Here is a 13,577-nt window from a genome sequence, read left to right on the forward strand (position 1 = left end):
AAAACAGTGGGAAGTGGCAAAAATGAAACAACAGCAAACGTGGCATCAGTGTTTTAAAGGATCCTGAAAACTATAATCTAGTAAATCTACACAATGATGTTTGTATCAAAAGGAAAGTACTTTAAAATATTAAGAGAAGGATCAGCTCACTAAACAAGTAGTGGTTAAAGAAGATATGCATAGTAAACAGTCTGTACATGAATTCTTCTCTTCTTTAGAAGAAAGTTGGGAATATCCTGAGGACAGTTAACTTACTTGATTCAGGAGCTGTCTGCAGTGAAGCAAAGGAAGTTTGTTAGAGACTGTATTTTAGCCCCTCATACTTGAAAATCATAAAGCAAGTACACACAAAAATCACAAGATTGACTGGAAATCATGTAATCTCTATATAACACCAGACATAATTTTGTATATATGTATATTTATATACATGTATATAAAATAAATACAAAATAACTTTTGTTTAACTTCTAATTGCAGTGTTCTCGAGGCATCTATAGCTACGCTTTTAATGGTGCCTCTTCCACTGTAAGAGTCAGAAATTCACTTCTAGTGAAAAGGAAGCATCTCACCGCATCACAGGGACCCTATGGTCTAGTGCTTTCAGAAGCAGCTCAAATGTCACAAGTCCTGGAAATGGCCCAGTAACTCCTGGCAAGGCTGACTGAGCTGGTCTGATACCAAAGCTTATCATAGACTTGGGGTTTTTCCTGTCTTCTGCTGTGTGACATTTTGGTGGAAGATGCCCACTCAAAGCATGTTTGATAATTTCAAGTTCAAAACTCTGCCTGAAAATTCATTCCATAGCAGATGCTTGTAAAGGACCTTTTTCCACTGGTACTTATCCCTGCACCAGGAGAACCCCTCCTGTCAACCGTGGCTGCTTCTTGCAACCCCTATCCTGTCCCTGGAAGTGTTCAAGGCCAGGTTGGACAGGGTTCTGAGCAACCTGATCAAGAGGGTGGCATCCCGGCCCAGTGGCAGAGGAGTTGGAACTAGATGATCTTTAAGGTTCCTTCCAACCCAAACCATTCTATGATTATATAATAACCTTCAGCCTGAGACCAATTTCAAACACATCCTGCTGAACACTTACGAAAGAAATACAAATAAAACCGACACAGAAAACCTAAATGGTATGAGGCTGAACAGTGTGAAACTTCACACAAATAGAGAACTTCTCTGTACAGAAGAAAGCAGCATCTTTCTTCCATGTCAGCATCCATGAGAATGCAGTTTTAACAACAGGGCTGCATTTGGAACCTCCTTAATACACCAGCAATGGTTAGTTACAGTACCTAGCTAATAAGGCAGCTTCCACATATGCACTTTTCAGACTCATATATCGAAGTCACATCATTGCTAACAAGCAAATAAATCCAAAGCCCTTTATTTTCATGCTGCTTTCTCTAACATCAAGTAAATTTTAACTTACACTTTTAAAATACCTAGTTTATTTTTAAGGAAACTGCTTTTAATGTAACTGGGAAAAGTGAGCTTGTGGACTTAGATGCACTGCATTGGCAGCTATTCTTCTACTAATTGTTTTTTGTTCTTACTGTTTGCTAATTGAAAAAGATTGAAAATCACTTCTCTAGATACGCTTCAAATCTCAGAACTTGATATAAAATCCAGGAATCCAAATTTCTACCAAGCAACATCTAGGTAACAGTTAGCTGTCTAACCCATGGGGAAAATTTATATATCCTATCCCCCTGTTAAAGCTGAGTAGAAATAGGATAATAGTTTGCTAACATTATCAGCTGAGACAACCTTTTATCTCAATCAGACACAGTCCACACTCAGAAAGTCCCAGACAGACTCTGCACGGAATCATTTTCCTTAAATGTCATGAGTTGCCTATTTTAAATTGAAGAATCCCAGAGAAAAAAACCAGCAGAAATGGAGCCAAGGCTGCAAAGCTGGGTACCCAAAAGTTAGTAAGCGCCAGAATACAGGAAGACTGGACAGAACTCTGCAGGCAATATGCCAGAGGGAAGAGGAGAGAAATTAAATGAACTTGTCATACTTTTTGCTCTCTAACTTTGTAGAGTCTATTAGTAACACAGAGTAAGATTAGCACAAGAGGTTTGCACCACCAGGAACAGAAACTCCTTGTACACTCCCTACCATCCACCTTTGTCTAGCCATCCATTTACATCACACAAGTGTAATATGCTAGTACGTTAAATTTGCTAATAAACCAGGATGTGAGCATGTTATAGCTACTTAGTATTCAGTTTGCCCTTTTATGAATTATTTGGTAGAGAATCAGGCCCTCCTCTCCCTCTCTAGCTGACTCTCATCTGATTCTAATTCAATTTCTCTGCCTATTGTTTATTTCACCGCTCCCCTGTGAAGTGTCAAATGCTGATGTTCCGTCAGCCTAGAACTGTCGTTTATATTTGTCATTCAGTCCTTGTTAAAAAATAAAACAGGACTGCGCCTGCCTTGGAGCGCTCTGCCTGGGAATTCCCTGTGGTAAAATTAGTCCATTTAGATGGAAAGTTTTGTGTCACTCCCCTGTCTAAATTGGCAGATCTGGCTCTTTTGCAAAAACCAATAAACTGTGAACCTTGATGCATCTGTCAATCAAACTCATCTTTCGTGAGCAAAGCCAGATGACAACAAAAGCTGGGCAGGCTCCTCTGATTGGTTCTTCTCATTTAGGCATATCAGGAGGCACCTGTCACTCCTCTGGCTCAGTATCATGCTCAGAGGGACTCCATTCATGGAGAGATGAAGCCTTATTGGGGGCTGGGTTGGGGCTGGGATGGGAAAGGAGGAAGGGGGAGTTTACCCTTCTCACTTTCAATACAGTCTGCAGCTTGGCTTCTTCCTCATAGCTCTGGTGAGAGGCAAGGAACTGGCATCACCTTTGTTCTGGAAATGCTTTTCTAACACCTTAAGTGAATGCTTTAATTTCTTAAACTGTGCAGGTTTTCTGGTAGCTAAAAGGGTGTAGCAGGGGCACTAAATGCTACAACCCTGGGGCTGTGGGAATGGAGTCGCAATACCACAGAGGAGAGACAGGATACATTCCAAACCCCTTTCCAAAGCTGCTGTGTGCATCCTGCCTATCTGGTCACCCACTGAGGAGAAGCAGAGAAGGTACTTCTACCTGTCTGCTAGGAAAGAAAGAGATTGCAGACTGGTTGCCTGTCAAGGGATGCTTTTTATATAAAGGCATAAAAGAGGAAGAAAATGCCAGCAAAGAGCAATAGCAGGTACAGAACAGCTCACACCATGGTGCTTGAGAGGAGCTGGGGCACTTAGGAGCTGGTGATACATACGGGAATGATCCCCAAAAAGATCAGATTTCACGGGACATCTCAACTTGTCCAGTTTTCACTGCTGTCTGCCCCAAAAATGTATGTCAAATTTTTATTAATTGTTCCTTTTGCATTCAAAAACCCAATTTAACCTAATTTTTTGAAGTGTACCATTCAAGAAACTTAATCGTCCACAGAGCTGATACTTGATGATGGATTTATGTTGCCTCTTAGGTACCCCATCACAAACCTCATCTCAGGTACATGTATTTTCTCTTTCTACTTTGTTTTGCTCAGAACAGCTCTACCAACATACATCACTTACACTGTTTGCAGGTATATTCACTGTAATTGGCTTTGGCAGTGCAGTAGCCAAACCAGTTCACTCAAAATCAGAATACAATACGTGACTGTTTCTCCCAGTTGCCTTACAAGTCTTATCAAAGTTTTGTTCCTTTGCTCCAGGATATATAAGATGGATATATATGCTTACAGGATATATAAGATGGAAATCTCAGCCTTCATAAAAGAGTTGTGAGTTCATTTGGTTCTACCATCCCGTTTCAATTACAGGCTCAAAAATACAAGACAAAAATAAAAACAAACAGAAAAAAAGCTCTTTATGACATTTAAGTTCATGTCATTATTCTTGCAGGTGGAGGATAACAGTTCTTTCTTACTGAGTGCTTGAGACTTGGCATACAAAGTACTGATTTTCGTGTGAGAGATGAATCTGGTAAAACATTTACCAGGTGATGCTAGTTAGCATTCATATACACATTTCCTGGGCTACGCATATAAGGTCAAAATACAATCTGTATCTCATTATTTGGGGTCTTGAAAAGACTGCTAAAAGACTGCTTTTAGCAAGCAGCTGACTCTGAATGAATACACAAAGTAGCATAGCCAAAGGCTACAGTCACGGAAAGAAACATTACAGTCCCTATGTACTGTGACTATGAACCATATTAATATCACCTACAGATACCAAGACAACAACTCTGTGCGTTAGGTACTGTACAAAGTAAGACATCATTCCTGTCCTGACCAAGCCATTTATCATTAGATAAAACTGGAAAGGAAAGAAAGTCATTCAGTGCTGCTCATCTGATCATTCACAGAAAAGGAAAAACACATAAATCTCACCAGCCACACCAGCTCACTGGATCCTCTTGCCCTTTATGCAGGTATGGATAAAAGCAAAAGGGGCCATCATCAACTAGCCCTAGGTAATTTTTTCCCCCCAAAATTCCTGGGAAAGTAAATGAAAGAAAAGATAATTTTCAACACAGGTTTTCTACCTGCTTCATCATTTTCTGGCAGGGGAATACATACACATAACATAAAAAATGTCTAAGCAAATGAGTTAGAAAATGCTGTGATGAAATAGAAGAGAAACTTTAAGATGCTGCACAGTGGAAATAGAGTGCTAACAGATAGGTCACAGAAGCACACCAATAGCCCAGATAATGTCCACAAAACTTTTAATTCGGGAAGACGCTTGGCCAAGATCCCCAAAAGCAGCTCTCTAAACTGTAACCCACAGGTAACCCATACTCAGGGATCTAACCAAACACCACTAGTCTTCCAAAATCACCAACAGCCCAGCACTTTCCCAGACCATGAGCATCTTTTCTTGTCGCAGATGCACACAGGAGTGGAGTGAGATTTCCTTCCATGATTTGGTCTCATCCCATCAATTTTGAGGGTTCATTGGCCAATAACTATAAGAAACTGGCAAGGATTCTGAACTGCATAATCTTTTGTTATTCAGTTTCACCTTTGTCAGAATATTCCAAAGGCTCAGTTTCTGCGGTTGGGACCAGCTCCTCAAAAGGGTTCAAATGTGAGCTAGGCATGTAAGTATGTAGAGTTCAGTATTTTTACTACAAGACTTTGAGAAATGTTTGGACACTCAGTTGTATAGTACACACCTTTAGCTTTTCTGAAATTTTTTGTAATATCTTTTGCTAAAGATCCCCAAAAATTTACCCATCATTTTTTTCTGTATCTAATCAGACCTGAGATTTAATGAATTAATTTATTTTTAACTTGCCCTTCTTTGGAAAGACTGTTCTAAAGTCCATTAAGAAAACTCCCCTGTTCTTCTACCAGCTAGGATACATATTCACCATTCAACTTCTTTTTAAGTTTTAGTATAAATCAGAAGGGACTTAAGTTATACCCTATGCTCCAGCTATTTAATTTTGCTCCCCCTTCTGTCTGTATCAGGCGATCACCCTCACTAGATTTAAGGTATTACTGTCTGTAGCAGGAATTCTCTTGCTGCTTTGTGTTCGCATAGAAAGTAGTGGGCTCCTGGCCCACACCAGAGGTCTCAAAGACCTACCGTGAAATAAACTATGAACAGCAAAATATCTGGGGGGAAAGGCCACAAAGCATGTGAAACATCCTGGTGATGCTGAACATTTCTTCTCCTTGAAGACGAATTCGCTGAATTACTGACTTCCCAGAAAATCCTGCTCTGGGTCAAGGTGCCACATGTGAAGTTCCCACCAAAAGGAGGGGAGAGAGAGTGGAAACAAAACTAAAGGGAACTCAGAACAGTCTTTGACTCTGGAAACCTGGCACAGTCTTTATTGATCTCCAGTGTTGTCATGTGCACCTTTCTAATTTTGTCTTTTGTGTATAGATTGTCTATTTTCACCCATTATTGTTTGTTTATTCATGGGTTTTACCTCTTCATATGTATTTTACTTGGCTGATACAACAAAAGCAAAAAAAAAATCAATAACATTTTTATTTGCTCTGAAACCTGTTTGCCTTTGCAGCCCAAGACTGAGCACACACTTCACCTATTCCCTCAGAAGAAAGAGAGACTCTAGAACATTTGGGACTATGGTGAAGAGCGTGGCAGGGAAAGGCAAATGTTTACATGGCCATATCACAGGGCTGGGCTTCATTATTTTTGTGTTTCATTCAAAGGTGACTGGGAGGCTTTTTGGAGTCCCTCCTTCTAAGTTAGTCATAAATCAGCAAAGGTACTAGGTTTGTGTGATCTCTGAATTACAAAGGCTTTAATACAGGAAAATTAAAGCTTTGATGTATCTCTTCCCTTGCACAACCACTCAAAATACCGAGAAGTTGAACCTGGATTATTTGGTTAATTACACAGAGAACTGAGTGTGGGATTTGTGCAATAAATATCTGTAACAGTGAGTGTCAGAGCCCACATTAAATGGCCAAACAAAAGCCTCAAAAGGCAGCTGGAATCTTAGACTACTGAGATTGGTTTGTGCTCCAGAACAGCCCTTAATTTGCCAAAACAGACATTCAGTTTGAAATTCCCCATGCTGCTAATAGAGGAGATACTGACAAAAATCATACAGCTGCAAAAACTTCCTTATGCTCCTTCTCCTCAGATGTAAGCGTTGTGATTGCAGGTCCTCTCACTTTGTCCTATTAACCCTATTTGAAAGTGACAAAAGGGTGGTGAATCTGCAAGCCACTGATTTGCTTATCAAAGATGGAAAATGTTTTCCCTGACACTGTTTCTCCCTAGGCACACAAAACTAGTAAGTGGTCTAACGTGGCTTGCTCCTAATCTGATAAACCTTGAAAAAAAAAAAAGGCAGAATTCTAGTTTTGGTTATCAGGGCCAAAATAATAACAGCTATTTTTTCTGCCATCTATCCCCATTGTATTACATTTTTCACCCCAAATGAGCTCTTCTCAGCATCTCTTATTCAAATCCTAAACAAGTCACCTAAGATACAGCCCAGACTGAAGAAGCCAAAGAGAGGAGAAAATGGTCACTAGAAGAAGAGATGGAAACAGTTCAAAAACAAAAGCACTAGCCATACTTCCTCCATGGAGGATTTCGTGTGCCTTGAATAAACACAGTGCAAAAGAGCCCCTTTACGCTACTCTCTGGGCTGCCAAAGTAGTAGACTGCTACTCACAGAAGTTTCTGCTGTGAATTCAGGCATGACTCCAGTGTTTGAAAATACATGATATTGGTAGCAACCAACTTGTATATGCAATCAGCTATGGTTCTCAACTTGAGCAATGAGATTTTACCTTTCTGACCAAAGTGACTATCTTTTCTCAGTCCTACAGGATGTTTGCCTACATTGAGGGTAACTCGCTCAGACTCATTGGAGAGTTCCTATAAAGCTCAGTTAATGCTGCAGTTGATGTTACTTGTATGATGTTACTTGTATGACGTTACTTGGGCTGTGCAAAAGACAGAGACCGACTCTACAAATGTCAGTGAGAATCTGTCAGTTCTGCTCACGACTGAGTATCCACTTGGCTGTGAGGTTAGTCCCCTGAATTTCTTTTAACTAGCCATAAACAAAGTTAGTTAAAGACAAATTGCTATGCAGACCATTGCCACGTCTAGCAATTTACTGAGGTCTCCTGCTTGAATCACAAGGATGCCAGAAGGCACTCAGAGATCTCTTATCTTCAAGCAACCACACTAATTCTTCCTTACAAGTCTCACATGACTACAAAAACTTGTTTCTGAAGAGATTGTCTACAACTTTCTGTAAACTTCCATTCCAGATTAATCACTACATAACGAGACATAACATTGTTATTACTTTCTCCACCAAGTATACAAAGGTCTTTACATAGTGTTGCACGGCTCCAGGCAGAAATCTTAGCTGCACCATTCACTCCAAGATCCTTGCAAATTCAAATGCTATTCATGTCTTCAGGAATTTTCTGTTCAGTTTTACAACTGTGCCATTTTCTTACCTTTATCTGTGCTCCATGTAGTCTGTTATGTGCTGCTCAGGACATCCTTTGACCTCTTCATCCCCTGGTGTCAAAAAGACTCTTAATTGGAATTCATCAAAATGATTCCTGAACACTCCCCAGAAGACAAGCCAGAGGCTTCCTTAGCAGAACCAGATTCTGCAGGTCACAAGAACACAAGAAAAAGATGACAACTGATTAGATTACAAAGCAGCAAATTCAAAGCTGATCAAAATTTTTCCCCAACAGTTTGTATTTTGACCAACTGAACTTATAACCAAAGGAATCACCATGATACCAGAAAAGACAGGACAGTTTTACAGGCAAAAAATAATCCAGGGTTATGAGCATTCAACAGGCATTCTGGAAAGCTATGAACATTTCTGGGATTCAGCCAACCTGCAGATTACTTGAGCTCACAACAAACTGCAGATGGTTCCTGTGTCTGCCCTCTGCACAGTTCCACTTTCCTCTTAAGAATCTATTGAGACTACTGCTAGAGATGGTCAACCAGTCAAAATACAAGCCTGGCCCAGTCTTACAAATCCGATACTCCTACATCCACACACTGAGCATTAAAAGTGAGGAAACTCAGCCTGCAACTCTAGCTTACATTTCTAATCATGGAGCCTGCTGCAGGAGCTGCATATTGAATAATTCCAAGTCATTTGTCTTGCCACCTTAGCTACCTACCTATTATATCCTATTTAGTTCTAAATGCAACCTTCTTAGAGCTTATTTTGGTTAATTTTGTGTCCACTGTTTTATGCAGAGTTCATTTTTGAATCATTGCCTCTTCAACCACAGGAGTTTTTTCATCTTTATTTCACAATACAGAAAGATTTGCATTGTTTCAGGTTTTACTGTCTCTTTTCAGGGATAATTTTTTTATATAAAAATGTTTGTGTTTCTGTCTCAAAGCTTCAGTGTTATAAGTGAAAATATGCCCATTTATTCCTTTAATGTGTCCTATGTCATGTTCACCTCACTGGCTCAGGACAGCCTGATCATAACCATTTTTCTCAGAAGCTTGATTTGCCTTCTGTATCCACCACTGTCAATCAGACCTCTGAAGTCAAAAGAGTTACATTCGTGTAAACAGTGCATAAGCGAAACTGGAATCAGGCATTGACTTTTAAGATAGCTGTTTTCAAGTTCATTGCCACAGCTACCCCAGAGGAGACTCCTACTGCACTGTGATCATCTTGTCTGGTCTCTGATATGAGATACCATAGGACTGCTTTGAATTAATTCCTGCTGCGGGTCCAATAGCTGGAGCTGAGCTAAGGGAATCTGTTTCTGAGGAGCATTTGCTACCAAGTATAAAGGTTCAAGTGCTGGAAAGTACATTGAACCCTAACTATAGTATTTTGACAGCTGATTACCTACACTGTTGGAAATACGCACATTATCTCTGGTTGAATTTACCTGGTATCAACTTGTAGCTGCTAGAGCTTCTCAGATATTTGTACTTATCTTGCAGAGCTCTTGCTACTAAACTGTATTTTCTTCATTTTGGTTCATATTTATAAACTGTAATAATACAAATCTTATTTTTAATGAGGAAAAAAACCCATTTATAAATAACCTGAGTTTAAGTTTTATATCTCTGTGTGAAGTCCCTCTTAATAAAAAGACACTCAATTCCTATACAAGCACTTTCTCATTATCAATCAACAGTGGTTCTGTTCTCTGGGACTGCAACCCACTAAGTTAGCCCAGTTCAGACTGGTCCTTTCCAAGCACCACATACATCTCACAAGTTTTCTGATTAAGCTCTGTTTGCATGACTTCTGTGCAGACAAATCACTTCTCAGTTATTATTGCCACCATTGCCAATTTGTGTATGTCAGGTCCTCCAGTATTTTTGTTTGTTGTCTTACACTACAACAGAGAGTGGGTCCCCACCCCAGATGGTGTAAACTTACACTTCAGAATCCCACATAAAAAATTGCTACACTCATGTGTTTTCTTCTTCAACTTGCTATCTCAAATCACAATTGCTATTTTGGATATGGTCATCTCTAATGATGAGTATTTCCAGGTTTGATATGCTTCACTACAGATGCATCTCAGCTTTATTTACCTGAGTAATTAAATACAATGGAAACCTGTTACAAAGGCCTTTAGAAGGAGCTGTCTGCACCATTTCCTTGAAGTGGTCATACCAAGAGAGGGAAAATAAGAGTGCTTGAAAATAAATCTTCCCTCTACCCAGCATGCCTTTGCAAGGCTGTTCTTTCCTGTACACTTGCTTTTACTGCAGTAACTTTAACTGGCTTTCTAACTAGCAGAAAACTTGGGGGCCCTACAAAAAGACTCTTAAATCCTCCGCAGTTTTAGTGTGACAGCTGCTGGCTTCCTACATCTCACTCTACCTGCTCCATTTTACCACTCCAGAAGATCTGATGCTCATATGTTCACAAGCAGGATGGAGGGTAGAGGCTTGACTGAACCCAGGGTAAAAACAAGCATGTAGACAACCATAAACAAGCAGTCTGTCTCCTTGATGCTCAGCTGAACCTTTTTTAAGAGATGAAAATTATATTTGCATTTGCATTATATCTGACTGAACAAAATAATCACCCCTAGTTTTGGTCTTGCCACTCAAATTTAGTTTCATTTCCAGGCTGTTTATGATATGGGCACTCTTTCTGTATGCTGGACTGATTAAACCTTTGGTCCCAATCAGAGGTGATGACTGAATGCTGGTAAACTGAGCCACAGCGCTCTGAGAAACAAAGGCAGGTCCCATTAGCCTGTAGCTCAAGGCTCTGGATGGCCATTTCAGAAATGCTGAGCTCTGACTTAATGCTGCCCTCAGTGAGATGAGCAGGAAAGCCGTTGGTGACTCTTCCACTGACCTCAGCACTGAGTATTTTAGAACATCCCACTCACAGTGTAGGGAAGTCTGGGGGAGGAGATATAGGTGAAGATGACACTAATGAAGCCCGTCCTCTCCACATGCATGCAACCAACACTTCACAGACCAACTTCCCTCTGATTAAGTCTTTAGTACATCTCTTTAGGACACTCAAAGATTCCTAGAAAAGACATTGTTTAAAAAATCTATTTAATATTTCTTAGAATACTTTTGTTTCATTCAAATTGAATTTCTTTCTGTCTTTGGTTGGTGTTAACATCCATGCTGTAGCACATGTGTGTGCACACATACCCACACTTACACGTTCAGAAGTTGTGAAGTCAGAAGGACTGAAATGATCATCTACATTGCTCTGACTAGAAACTGAATCAATATGCTGCAGACATGACATTTTAATGACCATGTAATTACGATGTAATTTTAATTATATTGGGAAGTCCCTCCTTGTCCCAATCTTGGACGATGTGAAATGATGTAACCTGAGATTGTCAATGGCATATATGGGACCAGGCACCCCTTTCTGATCCATACTGAAGGGAAATGGGGAACCCAGACTATGGAATTTGCTTTGCAAGATGTGATTCCTCCTTGGATGGTCTAAGCTAGAAGACACAACAGATACCAATGCATCATGAGAGGCTAGACATCACTCATGCCTACTGAAACAGTATTTGGGCACATATCAGCATTCTGAGGATTAACCAGATGTGTCCCTAGCTTCCCACTCACTTTGGTATGAGGGAGAAATAGAGATGTAGGCATTACAGGTGGAGGCTCCTGGCTGAGCCCCAGAGACACCATATAATAACGATGAGCTTTTACTGTTGGGGTTTTTTCTTTCTTTTTTTTTTCCTCCCAAGCCATGGTGCAAATTGTGGAAAAGCAGCATCGTGACTCCTGTCATGAGACAAGTGGCACTCCCTTCCTCTTCCCTTCGTCTCCCAATCGTTCTTGTGCATTATCCATCGCACTGAGCTGTAATGGAGGGTGCCAGAGAGGAACAAATTTTTTCCTCTCTCTTTCTTTTTAATTTTTTAAACAATCTCCTCTTTCACCTCCCCTTTCTTCTACTCCTCCTCTTCTTCATCCTCCCATCCACCCCCATCCTGTCCATCTCCCTCATCCCACTCACACACCACTCCCCCCCTTTACCGGTATCCAACACTGTCAACCCAAACACATGATAAATTGCCCTGTCAACAGAATTCATTCAGGGACCAATTAATTCCACAGAAATGAACCAGGAGCCATCAGTTGCTGAAAAACTCCAAGTGCAGGGAGCGAGGAAGCTAGCTTTGTGTGTGTGTGAGAGAGAGAGAGAGAGGCTTGGGAAGTTAGTCTGACAGAAATTGGTCATTTAATGCTTAAGTGCACCGTAGACAGCCCTGTCATAGCAGCCGGCATGGCAAAAACTCCCCCAGTGCTTTATTTATTAATTATGTGGAGCAGCACGGGGGTCACTTCACTGTCTCAATACAGACTCATCAACTTTACTTCTTGTCACTGGAAGAGATCCCACAGCATGTGGGATAGAGGGCCAGGCCTTATCCTGGCTCTGTCTCCTGCCATCCTGCACAATACAGGCTAGACACAAGTTTGCAACCTGTGCCCTCAGTGAGAGTGGGCAGCGACAGGCAGGGACACAAGAACAGTCAGAAGTGGGAGGTAAACCATTATCCTGCTGCTGCCTAGCTCTGGAGCAGAGGTGGTGGGAGCCTGGAGATTTCATTTGCAAAGCTTCCTCATTATCCTCCTTCAAATTCTCCTTAGCCATGATGCCTGCAAAAATCTGACAGCAGTTAGGCTGCTGATGTATTATGAGTACTGCCTATCCTGCTGATCAATAGCGTCTCATTGCTCCTTTCTGTATTCCCTCAGCTGTCCATATTAGTCGTTGCTTCTTGACTCATATTTGTAAGGTCTCTGAGGGCAAGACCATCTTTCTCTCACATACAGGTACAGCACCAGGCACCATCAGATTCTGATCTCTGAGAAGTGTCCCTCCTCAAAGGGTAGTAACAGAAATAATAATAACAATTCTATACTTTTACAGAATCACAGAAAATATGGCTGAAGTTTACCTTAGAAGATTGTCAAGACCATGCCTCTGCCAAGGCAGGATCAACCACTGTTAAAGTACTAAACCCTTTTTGTCTGGCCTGTTTTTAAGAACAACAGTGAAGGTCACACAACTTCCCTACGCAGTCCACCCCAGTGCTCCACTACCCCATTCCACTCTTCACCCTGCTGTAGCTTTAGTATTTGAAAACATTCAATTCTGTCACAAAAAGCATCAAGCCAGGCCCCAAGATATATCTTCACCTTTAAATAAGAGACAGAAGTATGTCTCTGCCATATGGCATAGATTTACAAACGATGCATGGGCTGCTTTTCACATTCTCATATCTGCTTGGAAAACAATGGGATGCATTCTGATTTAATCCAATATAACATGTATTTTTCAATTGGGTCAGTAGAACCAAAATTTCATCTTCCATTTAAAAGCTGCAAAACACAAAGAAATCCTGGGAGTGGTGGTTTTGCACTGGCATGGCAGAGTTTAGGCCTCTCTGAGAGTTAGCTGCTCATTCAAGTGCCCTACTGGAGAAGAAGGAACTCCTCCTTCACACATGATGTCCAGTGAAGAACTGCATTGTTGGCACCCTTCCAGTCTACATATTCTTTCATCTGATGCC

At 40.8% G+C, this 13,577-nt stretch overlaps 1 long non-coding RNA gene across 3 annotated transcripts in view; it reads right to left on the minus strand.

Moving 5' to 3' along the window:
* The window catches only part of LOC116790042, a 213,284-nt gene that overhangs the window by 109,049 nt on the left and 90,658 nt on the right, over nt 1-13,577 (minus strand). For all 3 annotated transcript variants that reach the window (XR_004358234.1, XR_004358233.1, XR_004358235.1), the window contains one exon: nt 7,998-8,156. This is a non-coding gene — a long non-coding RNA (uncharacterized LOC116790042). The remainder of the gene's footprint in view (nt 1-7,997; nt 8,157-13,577) is intronic.

This window comes from Chiroxiphia lanceolata, chromosome 8, assembly GCF_009829145.1.
Source record: "Chiroxiphia lanceolata isolate bChiLan1 chromosome 8, bChiLan1.pri, whole genome shotgun sequence".
NCBI lineage: Eukaryota > Metazoa > Chordata > Aves > Passeriformes > Pipridae > Chiroxiphia > Chiroxiphia lanceolata.